Source organism: Neofelis nebulosa, chromosome 2 (assembly GCF_028018385.1).
Source record: "Neofelis nebulosa isolate mNeoNeb1 chromosome 2, mNeoNeb1.pri, whole genome shotgun sequence".
NCBI lineage: Eukaryota > Metazoa > Chordata > Mammalia > Carnivora > Felidae > Neofelis > Neofelis nebulosa.
This window is the reverse complement of record NC_080783.1, coordinates 120,374,844-120,380,843: the sequence shown is the minus strand read 5'-3', so window position 1 is coordinate 120,380,843 and position 6,000 is coordinate 120,374,844. Positions and strand designations below refer to the sequence as shown.

Here is a 6,000-nt window from a genome sequence, read left to right as displayed (position 1 = left end):
CACAACTCGCTTGAACATCATATCTCTGAAGTCAGCCCCTCCTGCTCTCACATTCCAAATAACTCCCACCATACTCTCTGGTTCTCAGCATCTACCATGAAACCTAATTCTACCATAACTTTACATTCATGCATGCATGAGTAGCACCCAACTTCCCCATCATACTGCTGTCATCTTCCAGCTCATCTGGATTTCACCAATGTAGAATGACTGATCATATCCCAGTGGATAAATCCCTAGAATTTTCAGAGGATGAAGGCAATATGAATACAGTTCAAAGGCTTTTTGCATACAGCACTGTTAAAAATGGAGGAAAAAGATCTGTCAGGGAAGGTAAGATCAAGGCATTGGGTCTTTACCTGGCTGCTTTTGCATACCATAAAACCTGGATTTTAAAATAATGAAAACAGAAAATAATAATAATCATAATTATGTGGTTTTGAAAATTTTTTATAAACTCAGCCTCTGTAGATACTTGAGGAAATAGTAATAAGGTAAATAGCCCGTTAAATATCAAAAAGAAGATGCCCCCTTGGGGTTGTAGATTACGAAAAACTGAGAGCTATTTGAATGTTAATTAGACCACTGACCCAAGAGCTTAATATATTAAAGAAGCTCACAGGAGTGCCAAGAATGGGACTAATTAAAGAGAAGAAAAATTCAAGCTAAGGAATAGCCATTGGCTTTTAACACATTCAGAGAATATAGAGAGCTGTGAACCATCAGAAGAAATAACTAGCAAATGATAGGATAATTGCAAACAGATGTATCTGAAACTACTGGTGGGATTTAGAATTGTGAACTTTATCAGATGGTAATTTATCCTGGGACAAATGTCAATCAATGAACTATCCCATTCCAAAACCAGGATTTATTTCTATGGTTTGCCAAAATATCATAGGATAAAAATTATTATTCAGACAGTAACCACTCTCTCAAATAAATGGAATATTTAGGGAATGAGTCATTCTGTTTAAGGGATACTAACTGGGAAACTGAAAATTATCCAGAGAACCCTTGCAATTCACATCTATATTTTTGGAAACGATTCCCTATGATTTTCCATAAAGGATGGTGAACCTAATGGAGTTTTCTTGCTGTTGGGAAACGTGATGGCTCACTGTTTCTCACTGCCCAGGACTCCAAACGGAAGGTGTAAAGAACTGGGCTGCCTGTGTCCTGGTCCCAAGTCACGCTCTGAGGGCCCCAGCATTGCCCAAGCCCAGGGGAGACCATTCACACTGAAAACTTGGCTCCAGTCACATTGTGAATGAGGTCCCCTGGAGAAACCAGACTCTCTGGCAGTGTTACTGTTATTGTTTTAAACAAAATCCTGATGTTTGTTTGTGTGTTGTCATTTGCTTTTTCCTCCACGAGTAGAGAGGAGTAGAGAGCTGAGGAGAGACAAAAAGGGATGGGCGTGGTTAATCCGCTTGGTCTTCAGCAAGGGCTATTTTGTTCCCCTCAGGGGACATTTGGCAATGTCTGGAGATATTTTTGGATATCATAACCAGGGGGTTGCTACTGGCATCTAGTAGGTAGAGGCCAGGGATGCTGCTGAACATACTACAGTATCCAAGACAACCCCACACACAGAATTATCTAGCCCAAAATGTCAACAGTAATGAAATGGAGAAATCCTGGTCTACAGTTTTATTCATTTCTGGTTGTTTACTTTAATAGGCTATCAAGTGGTGTGTTTATTTCACATGTGAAGAGCCAATTAAAAGAAAGGGATAATCTTAGGAAATGCGGGAAGGTAAGAGTTGAAGGGTAAGAAAAGAACTGTTTTCCTCCAACATTTGAGTACCTGCTATATTGTGACAGTTGTGTGTGGTACATTGCTCGCTTTATCATTCATTATCACTAGTCCAAATAACCATGAGACAGATTTTCCTACACTTTCTTTATGAGCAGACTCTTCAACTAAATAATTAACTTCAGGAATTTGTAAGCAGCACTATAGGAAAAGTGAATTTAAGAGGCAAGGCTACAGGACATTATTTAGATCTCTGACAAAATAGTAAAAGAATCCACTCAATTAAAATCAAAAGGCACCTAAGACATGAACTATCACATGTAGCCTTCTGTCTGGTGGAATTGGCTCTTTTGCCATGTGGGAGAAAGTTCTTTTCATTGCTCAATCACAAGAACAGCCGGCTCCTCAATGCAGGAAGCCTCTAAGCCAGTTGCACACACATTCTGAGTCCTGTCTTGGATTTCTGACCTGTGGTCTAAGCTTGTGGTCTCAAGAAGACTGTTAGAGGAGAATGAAAAACACATTTGTTAATCTGCATGACATTACCCCTGACCACCCTGCAATGGGACAAATACTATCAGTGCCAGGCATCTGCAAACCCACAAACACCAGGATGCCACGATGTTTTTCTGGCTAACTAGGATGCTCTCAAGTTTTCAAATTTATGTCTGTAATGTGCCTACCAGCAATACTGGCTGTAGTGTTGTTCTGGGGATTTTTTAGGTTACTATCCTTTACGGGTTAGATCTACAAAGCAAACCTAGATATGTGCTGTGCTGGCTCCTATGTTCCTATTTCTCTAATCCTGAGGCCACCATAAGGGGCCAGGTTTTGCTGTTAGTGAGAGTCTAGATCCAACATTGCCACAATGGATGACCCAGAGAAGGGGAAAATACACAAAATCCAATTAGTAGTGTTTCTTCTATAAAACTGCTGGTTATTTTTCAAATGATTTTAAAATATTCTACCTAACAAACCACAAGGAAGAAAGACTGAAAGAAAATACAATCTAGTCGTGTTCATATTCCGTATGCAATTTCTTATGATTAACTTTTAACTTTTATCCTTGCCTTGTCTCTGAGAAGCCTTTTCTTATATTCCTGGTATTGCTTACCTTCAGCTTCTGGATTTCTTTGAGGTTTCTGGGCTTCAGAGCTTTCTATGAAAGTTCAACATTTTAAGACTTCATCAAAACTCATAATGCCTTGTTTCCTTACTTCTTTAGAGAGGACCTTATCTGTTCCTGTGTTCCAGGCTGTCCTTTCCTCCTTCCACAGCTCAGAATTTCCCTTCACAGTCAGGAAAGTAGAGTCCCTCTTCCTTCATACTTCTTATACAGCTCGGTCCATCACACAAGAGATCTGGAGGAAGATGGACCTACACACACATCAGCAGGGCTTCCTCACTGAAGCTGCTGGAGTCCGGAAGTTCTCTGGCCGCCATCTTTCCGTGTGGCTCTTCACCCTGATGCATCATGTAGCTAGCCTACTTTACTTCAGCCTTTCTTCTTTTTCTAAAACTATAACCAATTTTGAGCAAAGCACGATACTTTTAAAACCTATATTAGAGTCCCATCAGTTTTTCAGCATGAACTTCATGTGAGAACTCTTTTGAGTTGGGAAATACAGATGCAATTTTTGAAAATCTAAAGAAATAATCAACTGTACATCAACAAATACATTGCAAATACATGAATAATAATAATAATAATAATAATAATAATAATAAAACAACTCGGTTTCTTGGGGTTTCAAATGCAAAGTGTTTTTTTTTTCTTTTCAACAACTGCTAAATGAAAATGTGCAAGGGAAATTAGGTAATTTAAGCAGTTGCAAGTTTCTTTCAAATTGAATCCATGGGAAAAAAAAAAAACAACTAAATGAGTAGTGAATACAGTTAATTATACCTCTGAACAAAATAGGTGGCTGCCAACAGAAGTGTGATTTGAAGGATTCCAGAAATACACACTTACCTGAAAAACAAATCTCACCCCCTCTAATCTGCCAGAGTGTTTTTAATGTAGTATTTAGAGGTTTGGGGTTTTTTTTTAAGTAAATATTGTCATGTATAAGATACCTATTAAAATGTAAATCACCTTGGTAAATAAATGAGTTAGATGGTTTTGATCATTAATATATTAATGAGATGAGGGGAGCAGGTTGTAACTCAATGGGATGGCATTGAAGAAATGAGGCATTTGGGTAAGTGTGATTATGGGACCCCACTCCCACCCCAAAGGCCTAACTACAGCTTAAGAAAATAATGCTGGTACTGGGTAGTGTAGAGGAGAGAGTATAAAGGGCCTAGGTAAACAGGAAAAGACATGAAGGAAAAGGAATCAAGAAAGAGAAATAAGTAAAAACAAGGAGGTGAAAACACCTAATTCACAATTTTGCACAATCTGGAAAAGTATTATTCTACTCAGCTTTCTCTCCTCTGTCTGACATTGAACCTCTGAGAGTTTCTAAAAAAAAAAAAGAACACTTTTCCTCCAACTCCTCTTAATACTCTGCTTAAACCCAGCTTAGCACAGTGCCTTTCACTTAGTAAGCACTCAGTAAATATTTGATTGATTGATACTCACTCTCCTGTCAGACTTTCATGTTCTACAACTGACACCATATCTCAAGGGACTCTGAAAACGAAATAGAAAATGCTCTTGTTGAATATGAAAGATACAGATCTATTCCCATGGTTAAAGCATGCAGCCACACAACTGGGTATGTACAGTGGGACAGAATACCACAATTGCCATTTATATAGTTTACTGAGATGAATGAGAAGCAAATGCAATCTTACCTCTCCTGGGAATAAATATCAGGAGAACTTCCTGACATACGTTATTGTGGTCAGAAAAAAGGTTTAATAATCCTATGTTACAGATGTAAGACACCAGCTAATAGAAAATTACAGTATTCAAATGCATTCTAAGTGAATATAGCCAATGAGCAACAAAACTTGGCCTCCTGAAATTATCCACCCAACTCATAGCTTAGCCTCAATGAAATGGACCAAGAGTCGTTAAACTCTAGCTGCCCACATATGGAGGGCTCTGAAAGGATAATGCTGCAGCCCTTTAATATGCTGTAGCATTATGCTATTTGGGAAGTTCCAGACATTTTTCTCTAATGGTACAAATGAAACTGTAAACTGCTGTTGGTGAATAAAACCAGATTGCTCTGGGCACAGAGCCACACCAATCCAGGCCTGATGTGTCAACCAGAACTGAGCCTGGTAGGTAGCCTCTGCAGAGGAAGAAAGTTATATTAAAGAGATGAGAAGCCTACAGCTATTCTATGTGAGCAAATCAGTCTGGCTACTAAGTTGAAAAAGACTGTAAGGGATCCAGGGGAAAAGCATAGAGATCAGTCGGTGACAGCACTGTAGTAATCCAGGCAAGAAGGATATGATAATGGCTTAAACTAGGATGGTGGCAGTAGAAGTAGTGGTAAGACTTCTGGATAGTGTCTAAAGGTGGAACTGAGAGAATCTGGTAATGAACTGAAAGTGGGATAGAAAGGAAACAAGGATGACAACGGTTTTGACCATTTGGATGAATGGAGGTACAGTATTTTTAGTGCATGGAAGTGCAAAATTCAAGAAAAAAAGACAGCTGAACTTGGTATAGTTGAAATGCCTTTTAGACATCCAAGTGGAGATGTCAAGTAGACAAATGGATTTACAGCTCTGGATTTCACAGAGGTTTAAACTGGAGATAAAAATGTGGGAGTCATTAGAATATAGATGGTGTTTAAAACTATGAAACTAGATGAAATCACTTGGAGGTTAAGTGTTATAAAAGAGAAGATGTTCAAAGCCTGATCCTGGGATATTTCAGATGAAGATCTTGGCCATATTGATGGAGTTTGCTAGAGGATGGGTATGAGGAGATATTCTAGGACCACTGACCCATAAAGGACCAAATGACAGTTACAACATAAGACTATTTCCATAGTTAGAAAATCAGGTAGGTTAAAAGCTCATAAATTCTCTAAATAAGCATTTTATTGTTTGTAATGCCTACATGGGGAAAACTTAATAAGGAATCATAATTCTGTAAGTAATTATTAAACATTACTAATATAGCTAAATGTAGTCAATCCATAATCCTCACCTCTTCAAATATTTTTTTTTTCATTCTATGTTTCTCTTAAGAAGAGAATTTGGAGACTGAATTGCCTTAATTCTCCATTTCATTTTGTTTGGTATATACCTGGAGTCTCCATAGCCAAAAATCAGAG

At 38.2% G+C, this 6,000-nt stretch overlaps 1 pseudogene; it reads left to right on the top strand.

Annotated features, from left to right (window-relative positions):
* Positions 1-206: 206 nt before the first annotated feature.
* LOC131490824 (eukaryotic translation initiation factor 3 subunit E-like) overlaps positions 207-6,000 on the top strand; it is a 31,822-nt pseudogene continuing 26,028 nt past the window's right edge.